At 37.6% G+C, this 19824-nt stretch overlaps 1 protein-coding gene across 10 annotated transcripts in view; it reads left to right on the top strand.

Moving 5' to 3' along the window:
• The window catches only part of MGAT4C (MGAT4 family member C), a 355403-nt gene that overhangs the window by 177842 nt on the left and 157737 nt on the right, over nt 1-19824 (top strand). For all 10 annotated transcript variants that reach the window (XM_069095115.1, XM_069095113.1, XM_069095106.1 and 7 more), the window contains one exon: nt 16810-16890. The gene's annotated coding sequence lies outside the window, so the exon portion shown is untranslated. The remainder of the gene's footprint in view (nt 1-16809; nt 16891-19824) is intronic.

Below are 19824 nucleotides of genomic sequence, written 5' to 3'. Positions count from 1 at the left end.
CAAACAGGGTTAGGCGACTTGCCCTGGGTCACATAGCCAGTAAGTATCTGAGACTAGATTTGAGCTCAGGTCCTCCTGACTCCAAGGCTGGCACTCTTTCCACTCTGCCACCTAGTTGACCGAAAAGACTGATGTGAGTTTAAGTGCTGCCTCTAACTTGGACCAGATCCTGGACAAACTGCTTAATTTTTCAGTTTTTTAGTAGCACTTTAAGAGCATAAGTTGTAAAGAAGGTGCCAGACTGCACTGGTAGAAGGAGTTTCTTTACCTTAGAGTTCTCTATATCAATGAAATCACATCTCTCTCTATATATATATAAGGAAGTCTCCTATTCAGACACTGAGGATTCAAAGAAAATAGAAACAATAAAGAATCAGATGTAAAAGTGTAGGAATTTAATGAAGGCGAGTAGCCTGCCTAACTCTATGGTACCAGATAGGGTTATAAATTTCATTTCATGGTGCTTCTGTTTTGCAGCCTGTTTTCTTGATGAAATTTCACTTCAACCCCAGCTTCCCTAATATGAATTCCTCCACCCAAGCAATCTGATTGTCTGGGTTTTCCCTGGTTCAGATTCCTGGCCTACAGGCATAAAAAATCTCAGTTATGCTTTGTTTGGGTCTCTCACACTTGGCAGGTGCCCAATACCATGCAAATCATACCCTGATCACTTACTGATGAGACTTGTTTCCATATGGAGACAAGGGGAGCTATGTCTAGAGAAACTTGGTGATCCTGTCTTATTGCATATCCTTGCTCTTTAAGGGCAAAGAAAGCTTCTCTTTTCAATGCGCAGTGACTTTGGACTGTTTCCTTTCATTCCAACATAAAACCTAAACAGAGGTTTTGAGGATGAGGGTGGTCCCTCTGTCCCCCCGCAGTGCCCCCCCTCCACCCCAAGATAAGCTCTTAGTCAAGTGGATAGAATTGTCAGTGCTGAAATTAGGAAGACTGATCTTCTGGGTTTCAAATTCAGTCTCAGACACTAGTTGCGTGAACCTGGACAAGTCACTTAACTCTCTTTGCCTCAGTTTCCTCATTTGTAAAATGACCTGGAGAAGGAAGTTACAAACCACTCTAGAGTCTTTGCAAAACAAAAACAAAAACTTCAAAAATCCAAGCCCAGATGGGGTCCAAAAGGGTCAGGTACAATTGAAAAACTACTAAACAACAAAGATAACCTTCAATTTACTTTGAATTTATCTTGTTTATACTTAGTGGTTTGCCTGCTGTCTCCCCCATTAGGCTAAGAACTCCCTAAGAGAAGGAACTATTTTTATCTTTCTTTGTATCCCCAGGCACAGAGCCTGGCACTAGGATGTGCATAATTAAATACTTGTTGACTTCTCCACTGATGCATATCATAAGTAAGCTTCTTCACTTTCAGGATTTGGGTTTATCCTTTGGCCATTAGTTGTAAGTGATTCTATAACATAATAGTCTTTGAGAACCATTACAGTAGGAAAATTTCCCCCACAGTCAGCTTGTTAATAAGTATCTTTGAACCTAAAGAGTTAAAATGTAATTAGGATGGTCCTGACATCATAAACATACAGTTCTCTCAGTATTTTTAAAGAAGTAAGATAATAAGCTTGATTTTATATATGTTGATTTTAACATTTTGGTGCTAATGCTAAGTAGAGATGTCCTAAGGCAATAGCTTTTAGGAAATAGGTGTGGAGCTTAGAAGAGAAGTCAAGGGTTGGATTATAAATCTAGAGACAGATGGAAGAAAAGGGGGAAAGAAGCATTTATTAAGCACCTACTATGTGTAAGGCCCTGTGCTAACAGCTTAGTATAGTAGATTTGACATAGTACGTACTTAATAAATGTTTGTGTCCTTCATTCCTAAGATTATATATGTATATATACATTTGTGTGCATGGACATGTATGCATCATACATATTTCATGCACATACATACATATTTCAGATAAAATTATATACACATATAATATGTGCATCTACATGCATATATATATATATAAACACTCATATATGTACTGTGTATGTGTGTGTATGTAGGAATTGGATCCTCACAACAACCTCAGGAGGTAGCAAGGGTATAATGAGAGAGAATAGCAAAGGGTTCAGGGCTGAAAGAAAAAAAATAAAGAAGCCAGCAAATGACAGAAAAAATTAGATTACTTGACTTGCAACTCATTCTGCAATTGTAGGTATCTTATAGCAATGGTGTCAAATTCAGTTAATTTAGATTAAGATCCCCTTAAGAAGGGGAACCAGGAGCCTGTGGCATCATAGAAGGGATAGAAACAGCAAACTCAGAAGGAAGGAATAGTCAAAAGTGCTATCTGCTGCTTTTTGGTCAAGATTTTTTTTTTCATTGACTCTCTCCTGTTTCATATTTTATTAATGCCTTGTATGAAAGAAAAGATGTTATATTTATTAAACATTTGATTGACATTCATCTAGGAGAGACAGGTAATGAATAGAGGTGAGTGAATTAGGGATAAAATGAAATATAGAACACTTGGTCCATTTATAGGAACCATGTAGTAGTAGTGATGGTGGCAGCCATGGCAGTGGTGACAGTATTAGTAATTATTGTTGCTATAGTTAATATTATTAATTACCATTTATATAGTGCTATAAAATGCAAAGCACTTAATGAACATTGTCATTTGAGACTCACAACAAGCCTGGGATGTACACACTCTTCTTATCTCCATTTATGCTATCCCTACTTTACTATTTTAAGCAATCAAAACTTAGAACTGTGGTAAGACCTTTGGAACAGTCCGTATTGTTCTCTAAAACAATATTGTTCTCTAGACTGCTTTCTTAGTTCTTCATTAGGTCATGTAAATCTTCCCCTTATTTCTGTGAAAGTCTGATGTTATTTCCAATGACACTATATATTCTACTATATTTATATACTATGATATTTTCTCCCCATGTCCACTATTTTCATCTGAGAATTACTTGGTACTCCCTCTGTTATGTCTCTTTTTCTGTAACACATGTTCTCCACAATAGCTTGTTTGGACATTTTTCTGGTTTTCTAAATTCAGCATACAGTGTTCATGAGCAGGTTGGTCAGAGTCTCTTCATAGAGACATTCTTGTTAATATCCGTAAGCTGAACTATTGAGAATCATAAGGTTTTAATAGTCTAAGGCAAACGTGCCCATGCACAAGCGACCTCCAACACTCCTCAATGCACCTCAACCAGATCAAAATGTAAAATATAGATTCTATGAACTTATTGTCTTCAAAGTCAATATGCAGCTTGCAGGGATCCTTATGTGTTATTCAGTGGTCATTAGAATTTGACACCATTGCTATAAGTTACCTACAATTGCAGAATGAGTCACCAGTCAACAAGCATTGATTAAATTCTTAGAATGTGACGATCAATGTGCTAAGTGGGGTGAATATAAAGAAAGACAGAAGTGTGGTGCCTCCTCTCAAGAAGCTTACATTCTAATGAGAGAAAATATGCAAATTATGTTCTCTATTATTAATAATAAGAAGAATAATTACTAACATTTATATAGCACTCCAAAGATTGCAAAGTACTTTACAAATATAATCTCATTTTATCTTCACAATAATCCTGGAAGTTAGTTACTATTATTGCCTCCATTTTACTGGTGAGAAAACTAAGGAATTTAGAAGTGACTTTCCCAGTGTCTGTAATGGCAAACACAAAAGTAGCTCACACCTTGTTTCAGCTATTGAATTGACACCTTGTTTCAGTTCAAGTTTCTTTTGAGTCTCGTATCAAGTCTGTTAAGAAACAGAATTTGTGAACCCCATAACTTGTGAACCCTAGAACTCATGAACTCCTGCAATAGGAAGGGGAGGAGCTAATGTCTATATATAAGGAGAGGCCCAGGCTAGAGACAGCAGAATTGAGAAGAGAACTCTTGTGGTGGCAGAGTCAAGAAGGAGAAAACTTGTGGTATCCTGGTACTCTGTCTTCTCTGTCTATGTTGATGTTTGTTTGTGATACTTTCTACAGAAACCCTAGGACCCTACTGGAAGCCCTGAAAGAGGATTTTCTGGTTGTATGTGTATAGAAGTCCTGGAGGAGGGTTTTGGAGGTCCTGGGACTTTACTGATGATTTATGCTGACCTCTTGGACCTTGTTTGTGGGTCTGTGTTGATTTCTATGTTGACAATTTGTGTTGAGTTCTCAGAACTTCTTGGTGTATCTGAGTTGATTTCACAGGCAGATAGTGAATTGACGATGGTGCCAGCAATGTGAATGAATATTATTGTGGCTCTGTCAAGGAAACAGGAACTATGAAGCACTTGAGGTGGACCGGACACTATAAATTTCAATATGGAATGGTAACTGGATGAAGAACTGGACAAAGAACTGGGAGCTTGCCTGCCTTTGAACGCAGGTGACAGTTGGAGCTGAGACCATGGAAGAGGAACCATGGAAGCTGAGAGCCAGCCTGGAGTCAAGCTGAAAGAAGACTTTACTTGGATTTGGATACTGTGTACTGACTGAGAAGATTATGACTTACTGTGACCTAAGGGTGGAAAACTTTGACTTTTTTACTTTGTTATTGAATTAAGGATTTTGTGATTCACTAAATGATTGTACTTTGTTTAAAACTATGTAACCACTTTTGTGACAACTTTGTGGACATTTTAGTGACAAGTTGTTGAGTTGTGACATGGTGAATGCTGTATTTTGATTTTCTGTGAATGCTTCGCTCTGATTTGTTATTGAATAAATATGCTATACTATGTAATCAGAACCTTGAAAGCTGTTCACAGCAGCAGTCTTTTGGAAAGCTGATCGTGCTTGGCTTTACAGTGTCCTACAACTAATAAGCACCTGAAGACAAATTTGAAAATGCAGGTCCAGGCCCAGCACTCCCTCCAATGAATCTTTAGGTACACTCTCCATACAAGGATATAGCCATATACAGTATAAATGGAAAAAACATTTTATAGGGAAGGTTTCTGAAAGAAGGTGGCATTTGAGCTAAATCTTGAAGGATACAGGGGAAGTCAGGAAGCAAAGGTAAAAATAAAAATTGATCATTACATTTAACACATTTCTTAAGCCTTTTCATCATCCTTCCTAGCAGGGATACCAGATTACACTTACATGGAACACAATTGACTCTGATGTCAGGCTACAAAGAAAACATAACAAAGTTGACAGGTCACTGCTGAATTTCCCTTGTCAATATTGCTTTAATCCCTAGATGAACAAAGTGTACATCATGGCCACCCCTGAAACTTCACATATATGAATTTACATGGATTTTTTTTCCCCAGAGCTTCATAATCAAAGTTCATAAGAGAGTTTGGTTAGTTGGGTGCTACTGAATCATGTTCCATAACAAAAAGGGGGAAAAATTGTCACATTATTTACCAGCAACTCCTAAATGTCCATTTCTACAACACAAGATCTTTTATCTCCTGGGGGGGGAGTGAGGGAGGGGGTAGAAAGAATAATATCTCACAAGGATTAAATGAGATAATGTGTACCAAATCATTAATCTTTAGTTAAAAACTGCACTAATATTTTTGGGACAATCTATAAAAATAACTTTAATTCCCTCTCACTTGTTTTCAATTATACTGTATCTTCTGGTACCTTCTTTTCTGTCTGCAAATATTCCAATGTCTACACTATCCTAAAAAAAAAAAACAACAAACCTAAAAATAGCAGCAACAACAAAAACCTCTTACTTGATCCATATTTCCTTGCTAAGTATCATCCCCTCTCCTCCTTTTGGTGACAAAGCTCCTTGAAAAGGCCAACCACAATAGGTGCCTCAACTTCTTTCCTCTCACTCTTTTTGCATGCTAGAGCCTGGCTTAATCAAAACTGTGCTCTCCAAATTACTCTTAAAAATCTCTCAAAGATGTCTTAACTGTGAAATCTAATGGTCTTTTCTCAATACTGATTCTTCTTGACCTCTCTGCACTCTGATGATGTTGATCAACCTCTTTTCTTTGATTCTCTTTCCTCTAAGTTTTGGTGACACTATTTTCTTGTGTTTTTCCTCCTACTTATTAGACCATTTATTTTTGGGACTGCTTTGATCTTCAGGTCATATTTAGTAACTGTGGATGTCCCATAGAGATCCACCATATACCCTCTTCTCTTCTCCCTCTACACTATTTCATTTGGCAGTCTCAATGACTCCAATGAATTTTATTATGATTTCTCTGTTAATGAACCCCAAATCTACTTGCCTAGCCCTAACCGCTCTTCTTACCAGCTGACTTGCATCTCCAATGTCTATCTCAAACTTGATGCCTTATAGGCATCTTAAAGTCAATGAGTTCAAAACCTAATTCATTATTTTTTCACTAAAACTGTTTACTATTACCATCCAGGTCACTATGCCATAAATTACCCAGACTCATAACCTATGTGTTAATCTCAACTGCTCACTATTTCTCACCCACCCACCCCCAGTATCCAATCTCTTGCCAAGACTGGTCAATGTCAGGGAATTACTGGGAATAATTAACCTTCAGAAATTGCAATTTTAGTTGAATCTTGAAGAAATTAAGAAATTCTAAGTGACACATGACAAGGAAGAACATCCTGGGTGTGAAGAGACTGACAGTTCAAGGCACCAATATGAGAAATCAAGTATTTTGTTCAAGGAACAAGAGTTAGACTAGGATAGATGAAAAATAGAGTATTTGTACAAAGACTAGAAAAAGAAGTCCAGAGGGGGGCGGAGTCAAGATGGCAGAGTAGAAGCAGGACCTCCCTGCAGCTCCAGCTTCCACCTTCCCCAATCCATGTAAAAAGGGGACTCAAAACAAACTTTGGAGCTGCAGATCCCACAAAATGACACAGAGAAGCTAACCTCCCACCAAGGACATCCTGGCAGGCCAGCAGGATTCAGCCATCTCAGTGCTCTTGGAGCCCAGCCCAGCCCCATGCTGGGGCTTTAGCCCAAGGGCTGGCCTGACAAGCCACAGGCCTGAGAGACCCCAGATCAGCACCAGCTGTGGCCGTTTCCAGATTTATCAACACATAGATGAGAAGAACAAAGTGAGAGGTCAGCGCAGTCTGGACTTTGGGACCCAGTAAGAGGGAGTGCGTGGCTTTTGCCCCAATGGGCCAGGAGCCTCTGAGATGCCAGCACAGCCAGCCAGCGCTACGTGGCAGCTCGAGCTCCTGGCCTGCAGATTGTAGGGGGACCAAACACCAGTCTGAGGGGTAATCCCTCTTGCTTAAACCTTCTTGGATCTGGATTGCAGTCTAGGGTGGAGGTCCTGGGGTGTGTATCCAGCTTGCCAGGGCATGTGGAGACCTCAGAGAGGGCACCCATCTAATACTTCTGGCAGCTGAGAAAACCCCAGCATTTGGGATGAAAGCTCCCCTGTCTGGTGGCAGAGTCCTACTGTGGCAAAAAGCCCAGGGGTCAAGTGATTGAGGGGTGACATGACCAGGCAAAGGAAACAAAGCAGACAAAAGATTCAAACATTAGACTCCTATTTTGGAGACAAAAAGGAGCAAAGCATGGAACAGGAGGAAGACAGTGAAGTCAGATCTCATGTACCAAAAACTTCAAAGGAAAATAAAAGCTGGTTTTAGGCCATAGAGGACCTTAAGAAGCAGATAAGAAAAGTGGAGGAAAAATTGGGAAGAGAAATGAGAACGATGAAAGAAAATTATGAAATGAGAGTCAATAGCCTGACAGAGTAAAATCACAGCTTAAAAAACATACTAACCCCAATGGCAAAAGAGGCTCAAAAAGGCAATGAGGAGAAGAATGCCTTAAAAAACAGAATTTGCCAGATGGAAAAATAATCTCAAAAGCTCACTGAGGAGAATGATTGCTTCAGAATTAGATTGGAGCAAATGGAAGTGAATGCCTTCATGAGAAATCAAGATGCTGTTAAACAGATCCAAACAAATGAAAGAATAGAAGGCAATGTGAAATATCTTGTGGGAAAAACCATGGAAAAACCATTTATTTTCCATGACCTGGAAAATAAATCCAGGGGAGATAATTTAAAAATTATTGCACTACCTGAAAGCCCTGATCAAAGTACAAACCTAGAAATCATGCTCCAGAAAGTTCTCAAAGAAAACTGCCCTCATGTTTTAGAACAAGAGAGCAAAATAGACATTGAAAGAATCCACTGATCACCTCCTGAAAAAAGATCCCCAAAAGAAAACTCCTAGGAATATTATAGCCAGGTTCTGGAATTCCCAGATGAAGGATAGAATAATACAAGCATCCAGGAAGAAACAATTTGAATATTGTGGAAACACAATCAGGATAATCCAAGAACTGGCAGCTTATACACTGAGGGATCAAAGGACTTGGAATATGATATTCCAGAGGCCAAAGGAGTTGGGATTAAAACCAAGAGTCACCTTCCCAGCAAAACTGAGTATCATGTTTCAGGGGAACATATAGTCATTCAGTGGAATAGAGAACTTTCGTGCATTCTTGATGAAAAAAACAGAGTTGAATAGAAAATTTGACATTCAGATACAAGAAGCAAGAGAAGCATGAGAAGGTAAACAGGGAAAAGAAGTCATAAGGAACTTATCAACATTGAACTATTTACATTCCTACATGGAAAAAACAATAATTGTAACTTATGAAACTTTTCTCAGCAGTTGAAGGGAATAGAAATTTATATATATATATATATGTGTGTGTGTGTGTGTGTGTGTGTGTATGTATATATATGAGGGTATATGGGTATATGAATACATATGTGAATGTTTACATATATATGTTATATGTTTACAGATATGTTTACAGATATATATGTAATATGTTTACAGATATACAGAGATAGAGGGCACAGGACCAATTTAACAGGAAGGGATGATGCCTAAAAGGTGAAATTAAGAGGTGAGAGAGGAATATAATGAGAGGAGATAGGGAGAGACAGAATGGGGTAAACTATCTCATATAGAAGAGGCAAGGGAAAATAGTTACAATGGAGGGGAAGAATAGGAAGGCAAAAGGGAATGGGTCAACCTTATTCCCACTGAATTTGGCTTGAGGAGGGAAGGAAATACACACTAAATAGGGTATCTCACCCTCCAGGAGAGTAGGGGGGGGGAAGGGGATGGGAGGGGGGATGATGGAAGGGAGGGCAGGCTGAGGGTGAGGGAAGTTGGAAGCACCCATTTTTGAAAAGGGACAGGATCAAAGCAGAGAATAGAACAAGTGGGAGGTGGGATAAGAGGGAGGGAAATATAGTCAGTCTTTTACAATATATCTACTATGTTATTGTTTTGCATTAGCCACACATATACAACCTATATTGAACTGCTCATCTTCCCAGTAAGGGTGGGTGACAAGGGAGGAAGGGAATGAATCTGGAATTCAAAGTTTTAAAATCAAATATTCAAATATATATATATATATATATATATATATATATATAATTAATGTTATTTTATATGTAATTGGGAAATACGATATATAGCCACTGGGGCATAGTGATCCACTGGAAATGTTGAAAGGGGTATGGGAGAAAATATGGGAGAGAGCAGATTGGAGGAGGGGATATCTTGTTTGACTGCTATTTTGGGGCAGTGGGCAGGAGAAAAATGGGGAGAAGATTTGTAACTCAAAGTCTGGCGGAAATGAATGATGTAAATCAGAAGTTAATAAAGCCTTTTGGAAAAAAAAAAAGGCCAAGGAAAAAGTTTGACATTCCAAAAACCCCTTACAACTCTTCTACTCTAGTCTACCAGGTTTGTTTATTTTCTACTCCTCGCTTCCTCCCCTTGTCATAACAATATCATTTGTTCATTCCTTTATCCTTTTGATGGTATTTATTTCAGAAATGGAATGTCCTGTATCCTCCCTTCTACTCCACCAAACCCAAGCCTTTGTCTATCTTCTGAGGCTCAAATAAAGTGCCTAATTCTTCTCCTTGAAACCTTTCCTTGACTATTAAATTACATAATGATTTCTCCATTCTCTCAACTCCTTTTATGTTTAAGATTGACACTATCTACAATTAAATGCCATATACTTTATACTTATTCTCTATTCATTTCATTGGTTTGTTATTGCTACAAACATCTCATAAGGATAGGGACCATGTAGCGAACTTTCAGAAGTTTCTCGGCTTTGCTAATGAAATGTTCCCCTTCCCCATATTCTTATCTGAAAGACTACAGGGAAGACAAGCAAGAGGATGTATTATGAAGTGAACATTTTGGGGTCCCTTGACCTCTCTAGGTATATTCCCCTGTCCTATACAATTATCTATAAAGGTTACTGGGCAGATAGCAAGAGGGAGGTAATTTTTTTGTTGTTGTTTATGCCTCCGGATATGGTTCTAGAATAATACCTGATTAAATAACTAACCTTAAGCAAGGGTAAATAGTAAACAGGATTAAGGGAGGCTGCTTCTACATTGTTTGCATTCCTTTGATGTAGGATCTGTCTACATTGTCTGCATTCTTTGGGGGTGTCTACATTCTCCTGGGGGGGAGGGTGGCATAAAAACTCTGTGAACTCCTTGCATCTTTGGCTTTGTATGAAATGGTCCTGTAATAAATGGACCATTGATTACACCCCCCATCTCATTATTCTCACTGCTAGCTAGCCCACCAACAGTGCTGGCCTGACAAAAGTAGGACCATGCAATATGTTTTGTCTATATCCCTATTAAGGGTACCAGTTCATCTAAGTAAATAGTAGGTAAACAGTAAAATCATGTTAGTTTTTAACACCTATAAGGGGAGCTGAACTCATAACTTCTTTAAAATCTCTACTAGTATTCAGACACTCCAAAACTCTTCCAGAAGAGGCATACAAGTTTGCCCAGAGACCTTGGGAATGTCTACTGTATGCAAAAAAAAAAAAAACCTCAAAAATTAAAACTTTTAAAGTGTTGTTGTTGTTTTGAATAAAGTATAGTGTTGTCAAAATGGTATTTTCCCTTTGGAGGTGATAGTCACATAGCTAGAGAGCATGGAATAAATTTAATTGTTGCCATGAACCTGAAACACATCTCAATAATTCACAGCCTTGGCTTGTCAGGTTTCCCATATCTAGATAATGGGCAAATGATACATAATTCAGCCTCCCCCTCTAGCATAATATTTAGAGATAATTTCATTATGCACATGTTCAAACATCCATATGGTGTTGATACACGTTTACTTAGCTACTCATGCCCAATGTATATGTGCATATATGTGCGAGCTCTTGTATTAATGATCCTTTCTAGGGGTTATAGTTTTAAAAATAATTGCATTACTAAAATGAGTGATAACATTACATATGTATTGTGTAAATATATATACATACACCCATATACTCACACATATACATATGTATATATACATACAAATACACACACATATGTACATACATACGTACGTACATATGTACATATATATGTATATTGCCCCAGGTGTCAATTATTTCAATTCAGAACTGATTATTACAGGATGTTTTGTTTTGTTTTGTTTTGTTTTTTTTGCTTTTTGGAGGGGATAAGATAAGGCAATTAGGGTTAATTTACTTGCCTAAGGTCACATGGCTAGTTTTGTGTTAAATGTCTGAGGCTGGATTTGAATTCAGGTCCTCCTGACTCCAGGGCTGGTACTCTGTTCACCGAACCACCTAGCTGCCCCTGATTATTACAGGATTGAAAAGATCTTCTGCATTCTATTAGTGGTTGTCTTTTCTTGAAATTAGTTAATGTAACATCCCTCTATGACTTTTGGTTTTTAAAGTAAGTGAAATCCCCTTGGAAGTGTTTTGGGCACAAGAATGGGTGAAAAACATGTAGCTACTAATGTTTAAGCTTAAAAAAACACTTTCTTGAAATATTTTAAGAACAAAGACTTCAGAAAGTGTCTTTGCTTTATATAAACACATAACTACCACTATCTATAATGGAAGTTGGATGCACATGAACAAGGCAAACATTCTGTAGCTCTTTTGTTTTCAGGGCTTATTTATTTCTTTGTCTCAGAATTTTCAAGTGATTTATATAACAAGAATTTGGCATGCCTGGAAAATGGGGAAATAATATGTCTTTATCCAAATTCAAACTCCAAAGAGTGAGATTCATGTCCTTGATTCTCCCTGAGGCTCACACCTATGGGGATCTTGACCCAGTGGTATCACTAGATTTTGAGGAGTAAGCATATGAATATCTGTGCTTTCTGGACATACTTGAGATCATAATGTATGTATGATGCAGCACAATGAGAATTATTTTGAACTAAACTCTTAATAGCATAATTTTATCCATGATGGAAGATTCATGGCAGATGCAAGATAGTTCTTATAATCTGCTGCAAACATTTAATTGGAGTAGCATGGTATAGAGGAAAGAATGCTAGATTTACAGTCAGAAATAATGCATTCAAGTCCTAGTAAGTTCTGCTATGTGCTACTGGTGTGTTCTTTACTCTGTCACTTGGCCTTTTAGGTACTGACTTCCTTTATCTTTAAAATGAGGGAGCTAAACTGAATGAGATCCTTCCCAGCACTAAATGTAAGATTCTAGTCTTTCTCCTCTATTCTGTTAGTTTTTTTTTTTCCAAAATGCTTTAAAATAAATCCTTTAAAATAAACTTTTTTTTTCCTTTCCTTACCAATGCTTGCCTTTATCCATATTGTGATAAGTTGTGTAAAACTCTCTGTTCAGTGTGCAATAGTAATGTTACTTTTAATATGGCAACAGTGTCTCATCCTTTTAAAAATTATAACTGATTATGACATTTATGAATTGTATAGAGTAAAAGGAGTTTTTGAGAGGCAGTATTTTGTACTACTGACATTTAAAAATTCAATGAAAATAGAATTCTATACCCTTAATGACTGGTGTTTGTTTTATTCCCATGCTCAAAGTCAGTCACATTGGATGCCTCATAGACTTCTTAAACTCAACATATCCAAGACTGGACTCATCTTTCCCTTCAATCCCTTCTATCTTTCCAACTTTCTTTTTATTATCTCTGTCTCTCAGTCTCCCAGGCCTTTATCCTAGGGATCTTTCTTAGCTCTTCACTCTCATCTTCACCATTCAATCAGTGATTAATCCAGTTGATTTTTACCTGTTTACATTTCCTATATGCTCCCTTCACTCCTCTGACACTATCGCTATCCTCATAAAAGCCCATATAATGTCATACCTGGATCATTTCCATAACTTTCAAGTTGGTCTCTTTGCCTCAAGACTCTCCCCATTCCAGTTGATTGCCCCTTCAGCTTGTCATTCTGATCTTCCTAAACCACAAGTCAGAGCATATCATTGACCTATTCCATGAGTTCCAATGGCTCTCTAGTACCTCCTGGATCAAGTATGAAATCTTGTTTGCTTTTTAAAGCCCTTTATAACCTAAGTCTCTTCCTAGTTTCCAGTCTTATATCTTATTCTCCTCTGCTTCCTATGTGATCCAATGACACCTGCCTTCTCGCTATTCTTTACACAATACACTCTAACTTCCCATTCCAGGCATTCATTTTCACTGGCTACCCCACATTCGTAGGATTATCTCTCTCTTAATTGCTGTCTCCTTAGTTCCTTCCTAAAATTCCCCATTCCACAAGAAATCTTTCCTGATTCCCTTTAATGTTGATTCCTTCTTTCCAATTTATCCTGTATATAGCTCATTTTTATACTGTTTGAATGTTATTGCTTCCATATACTGTGATCCTAAGAACAGTACATTTTGTTCATTTTTTATTTGTTTCTGCCTTTTGTTGTACAGTCCCTGCTACATAATGGGTACTTACTAAGCTTCTTACCTACATTATCACATCTGAACTCACACATATATGAATATAATATCTATATGTCATGTATATGCTAACTCTTATCCCCTTTTGCAGATGAAAAAACAAGCTCAGAAGAGTTAGGGATTTTGCACAGTGTAAAACAACTAGTAAATATCTGGGTCAACATCTGACTGAAATGTTCTATGTTGTTTTATGTATCTCAGCTTACTGGTTCTAGGATTCTTTCCCCAATGTTTTGATAGCATTTTGATTGTTTTTCTGCAAATACTATCTTTGGGATAGGGGAATTCTTCAGTCAATTAGAGTAGCTACCCACACATTTACATGTCTCCTCTATCTTCTAGGCATTGTGCAATACTAATTTTGTAATTGAAAGACTCAAAATTATATGCATTGGCCTTATAGTCAATAGTTCTCATTTTATATATGGATATTCCATAATATCAAATCATATCTCTAAGAAGAGTTGCCTTTCTTAATTTTCTACACTACTTTGTCCTATAGGAGAGAAAAAAAAGAAGTTATGTCAATTTTAATAGATTTAAAGATCTATGCATGTCTTCCATCTATTCATTTATATCTATATCTATCTATGAGTTTGCAACACACATTCACACATGCAATGATTATTTTAGTACGTCAGCATTTCATATTGATCCATCATCCATAAAATATCTCATGGAAGATCACATTTTAGTTAAACCTCCCTCAAAACTTACTTTTAAAAGTGCATGACCTAGTGTTGTGAAGAAAAAAAGGTTTAGTTTTTTAGCATGTCTAGACCGAAATTAAAACTCTGCATTGTAGTGGAGTGTCATATTTGGAGCCAGAAGCATTAGGTCTTCCCTTCATAAAATTTAGAACCTTTTTTTTTTTTTAAAGCAATTGGGGTTAAATAACTTACCCAAGGTTACACGGCCAGTTATGCTGGGTGGGTGTTAAGTATCTGAGGCCAGAACTGATCCTGGGTTCTCCCGACTCCGGGGCTGGCGCTCTTACTCACTGCGCCACCTAGCCACCCCAAAATTTAGAAACTTCTACCAGCATGGCCCTCAGTTGTCTTACATCAAAATAAAGCAGTTTGCCTAAATGACCCTAAAAATACTAACATTTTGTCATTCTGGTTAATTTATATTCTAAATGTCATCAGAGAGGGCATAAAGTAGTCTACTCTCAGACCACTAGGAGATAACTTTCAGGAAAGTGTTATCATTATGATTTAATGTGTTCTGCCTAGCCCAACTTGAAAAGATACTGCTCTACAAGTCGTGATATGAATTATCCAAATGCCTTGATAAGATTTACTGAGTGCAACCTTCACACATTACATGCCTCAAACTAAGCACTTTTCATCCGTAAAGAGTACAAATTGAAGGAAGATGTCAAGTTGTGCATAATCAAATCTATATATTTTCAGGGCTATAGTTTTTTTTTTCTTTTTCTAAAGTATTTGTAGATATTAATAGGGATGGACTGAATGATAAGTGAAGGAATGATTCATTCTCTCAACTCTAAAATATTGCAAGGGTTTATTGACTATAAGTGGCAGAAAAAGTGGCAGATTCTATTACCTGTAGGTCAGTTTCACACACACACACACACACATACACACACACACATACATATGCACACACACACGCATGCACACGCATGCACCTAAATGACCCAGGTAATGTGGAATTTAATATAATTTAAAGTACTGTTTTTCAGAAATAAGTTCCCCTTAATTATAGGATAATCCATTCCTAAGTTCCACAAATTTCCAATCCATTTGCTACTTGTATTTTAGGAATTGTTTGCTTTACTATCCTAAACTCATTAATGAATATGAAATTAAGGTAGTACCTGAGTGGTCCGGTGTGGGGAAAGCCATGATGTGAGTGTCATAGTGTCAAGTGTGAGTGTCAAGACCAGACATTGGTCATCAATGAGAATCCATGACCCTTTCTTTTAGCTCCAAACTCTGGACAACTAAGGAGCCAAAAATAGCCTCTGCCCACCTTTATATGTGCATGATATTATGTATCTTTCAAGTTCTTGCTTAAATGTCTGCTTTCTATGAATTCTAACTTAACTTGGTTGATGAAATCCATTTTCTTTTAAATTCTGTTTTTTTCACCATATCTGATGCTATAATTATTTTTTTTATAGTATAAGTATTTATTGAGGCAATATGTCATAAAGGACAGGGAACCCAACTTGAAACCAAGAAGATGTGTGTTCAAGTTTTGCCTCTAATATATGCTAATTATGTAACCCCTGGCAAGTTACTCAACCTCTAGATTCACTAGGCAATTTTCTGAAACCATAAGGTACAGAGGAGCTATTGTCCTCTATTGGTTGAAGAAGTCCTACATCAGGATATCTTAACATCAACGAAACCTCAGTTCCAGGCTTTACCCCTAGAGACATAGGATAGATTTGGATATCTGTGTCCTCCTCCCCCCTCCTCTCTCTCTCCTACCTCTCCACTTCCCCTTCCTCCCCACCTTCCCTTCCTCCCCACCTTTGCCACCTCCCCTCCCATACTCAGCATCCTTCCCCCTCCACCTCCCACCCTATCCCCCTCCTTCCTTCCTTCCCTCTCTCTTTTTCACTTTCATCTGTTGGGAGAGAGAGAGAGAGAGAGAGAGAGAGAGAGAGAGAGAGAGAGAGAGTGTGTGAGAATGAAAATATATATATTAAAATTAAATATAATATTTAAACTTATGTATAAATATATTTATTTATATATATATGTGTTTTTCGTCATACATGTTTTTTCTCTCTCTCTCTCTCTCTCTCTCTCTCTCTCTCTCCCAACAGATGAAAGTGAAAAAGAGAGAGAGAGAGAGAGAGAGAGAGAGAGAGAGAGAGAATCTGTATCTGATTAAAAATAATACCTTTGACATTAGTTTTCATAATGCATTACAAGTTGATATATTTGTTTCATTTTGGAAATGTGCATGGCGACAAAGATTTAAGTAGAATATATGAAGTTAGATTATGAATGTTCATATTTCAACCATTTCTCCAATTTTGCCTAAATGACACAGCTTAGAAAAAAATTTCTTAAAATGATTTCATTTTTAACAAAAACAAATCTTCCCTGCTTTTCCTAACAGGATCATGAAATGCTATTTAATCAGAAGACATAATCATGGAGATGTGGAAGTGATATAGTGCATCAGAAATACAAATATTTGGTAAGCTCCTGATCACATTATTTTATTAAGTCAAGATGTTTTTCATAGTTTTATTTTACCAATTATTTAGTTTGTTTCTTAAGTGAGTGTTTGCTGCACTTGTTTCCCCTTCCCACTTCCTTGTCTTTGTCTAATATACTATTCATCAAACAACTTAAAATGTCTGAACATATCTTACTTAGAAACCATTTTGATGACAAAATTAACTATAGCACCATTCTCTTTTATTTATTTATTTTTTAAAGCAATCAGGGTTAAGTAACTTGCCCAAGGTTACACGGCCAGTTATTATTTCTGGGTGTGGTGCTGAGTATCTGAGCCCAGATTTGATCCACGTCATCCCAACACTGGAGCCGGTGCTCTTACTCGCTAAGCCACCTGGCCGCCCCTCTCTTTTATTTCTAAATTCAATAAGTGTGACTTGAAAAATATTTGTGAAACCACATATAAAAAAATTTGGACTTTGCTCTGTTTTGTGTTCCAATCCAATAAAAACATCACCTGGCTCTCCACATATGTAGAAATGTGAGCTTTGGATGTTTCCAAAATAAATGGCAATAATTAGAATATATATATATATATATAATTTTTAAAATTAATTTGTTTGTTTCCTTTTAATTTACAGGATTCAATTCCACAATTCCTTGAGTTTCACATTTTGTACCCCTCCCTCCCCTCCCCCCTATGGCAGCATATAGTCTAGTATAGGATCTGTAAATACTTTCACATTATAAATTAGTCAGGTTATAAAGATGGATTGTATCAGATGGAATGAAAAATGGTTAAGAAGACATAAAACCAAACAAGAGAAGGAAAAGGATCAGGTATTTTGCTTCCACCTAGATATAAATTCATTTCTTTCTAGTTCTTTCTCTGGATGCACATATTTCTCTCCATCATGAGTCTTTTGGGATTGATTTATATCACTGCATTGCTGAGAAGAGTCCAGTCCATCAAAGTCAGTCATCACACATATGTTGTGTCTGTAATTGTGTACAAATTTCTCCTGGTTCTACTCTTCTCAGTCAGCATCAGTTTGTATAAGCCTCTCCAGGTAAATATGAAGACTGTCTGCTCCTCGTTTCTTATAGCACAATAGTATTCCATAACATGAATATACCACAACTTGTTCAGCCATTCCCCAGTTGATGGGCATGCCCGTAATTTCCAATAATTGGAATATATTAACAACAAAGAAAAAGAACTTTGCTCATCTTTCTGGCATATCTTCAGTTTCTTCATTACACTTGGACAGGAATGAAGATTTAATGGGTGGCTACACACACAAAAAAAAATTTACCTTCTACTCCCTCTCTGTGCCAATATTCATGACACTCACAGATTTTCTATCTTTTTAGATATTCAAGCTCACTTCAGCTTTTGTCTCCCATAGGATTGTTTTTCTCTAAATAAGGTGTAACTTAAAAATATATATATTTTAAATGTGATAGAGGAATCATTCAGTTTTTCAAAATACTTAATTGTTTCATTATTCACAGCCAATTAAATAGCTTGAAAACAAGAGTTCATTAGACAGTAATACTATGGTGTCCAAATATGATTATTTTCAGCCTATTTTAAAGAAAAAATATTTAAATTTGTTGGATAGTAAAAGTTTCTTTTTTAAAAATATCTGGGGATTCAAAATTCAATTTCTATTTATTTCAGGAATCAAGCTGAATATAGTCTTCAGTTGAAAACCATCATATATATTTTGTTAAAGCAAACATTTCTGAAAATGGGCATAATTCTACTATTAATGGTTCCATGGTTTCATAACAAATAGTCTCCAGAGGCTAAATGATCACATCGTATATGTCATATTGGGAATTCTTTTGGGTATCTGAGTTTGACCAGATGGCTCTTTCCAAATCAAAAATTGTGATTTTTAAACAAAATGATATAGAGGAAAGGTGTTGAAGTTGGGAGTCTGTAATGGAAATGCAGATTTAAAGATCTTCCCTGCCCCTAGGCTAAAGTGCACCTGGAGTCTGGGGTGGGAGGCTTGTTTTTCAGTAGATACTTCTTGATTGGCCAGTGAGTCAATAAGGTTGTTACATTTTCTGAGCCAGGAGAAGGCTATATAAGCCCTGATGTGTAGCTTTGTTTTGGGACTCACTTTGAGAAGTGTTCTGTGATTTGATCTGAATTCTGGGAAGCCGTTGTTGAGAGTCCCCCGGCTTTGAAAAACCCAGAATGTGGAAACCCAGATGTTGACTGGGTATGGATGTAATGGTTGGACAGTTTGGAAATCTGTCTACTTGATGTTTCTGTCTTGATAATTATGCCTGTATACTTTGAGGTTCGGGGTTCTGACCTTTTCTCCTGAACAAGGTAAACGATATATGTCTGACTGATTAAAGTAAGCTTGTTAACCCATTTTGAGTTGCTTTCCTTTAACAAAGCTGATCCAAGAACCTGTGGTAGCTGCAAACCCTGAGGACGCTTGGGATGCTTGCTGCTACAAAATGGCGTCACGAACAGGATCTGCAGAGTAAAAGGAAAGTATGGGGACTGGGATAATTGTTTGTTTCCCAGTTGTGGTAGCCATGATTCTGTGGAGCTGTGGAGCAGGAGAGGAGAATGGCCTGCATGCAGACTTCACTGAGCTGAGAGCGGGAATGGTGAGCTGCCTGCATCAGGACCTGGGCAGAAGCCAGGAGTGGCTGCCGCCTGCCGGAGGAGAAGGAGCCCAGGAGTTCAGAATTCAGCCACAGAAAAAGATAAGAACTGAGCAGCAAAGCAGGGGCACTGAATGTGTTTCCTGGCTGCATCCCACAGTTTGGGACCCTGGGGGAGGATGGACTTGTGACTATGGTGGGTGGGATGAAGTGCCTTGGATCCCCAGGGACCCCACCTTGTTGGTTTTGTTGCCCAGCCCCCTCTCTGTGCTTGGAGGCCGGGGCTGGAGCTGTGTGAGGGGAAGGACACCCC

The sequence above is a fragment of the Petaurus breviceps genome, unplaced genomic scaffold (genome assembly GCF_028583685.1).
Source record: "Petaurus breviceps papuanus isolate PSGF00001 unplaced genomic scaffold, PetGlider_PUasm1.0 225, whole genome shotgun sequence".
Lineage (NCBI taxonomy): Eukaryota > Metazoa > Chordata > Mammalia > Diprotodontia > Petauridae > Petaurus > Petaurus breviceps.
The sequence above is the reverse complement of the archived record's forward strand: the minus strand, read 5'-3'. Positions and strand labels throughout refer to the sequence as shown.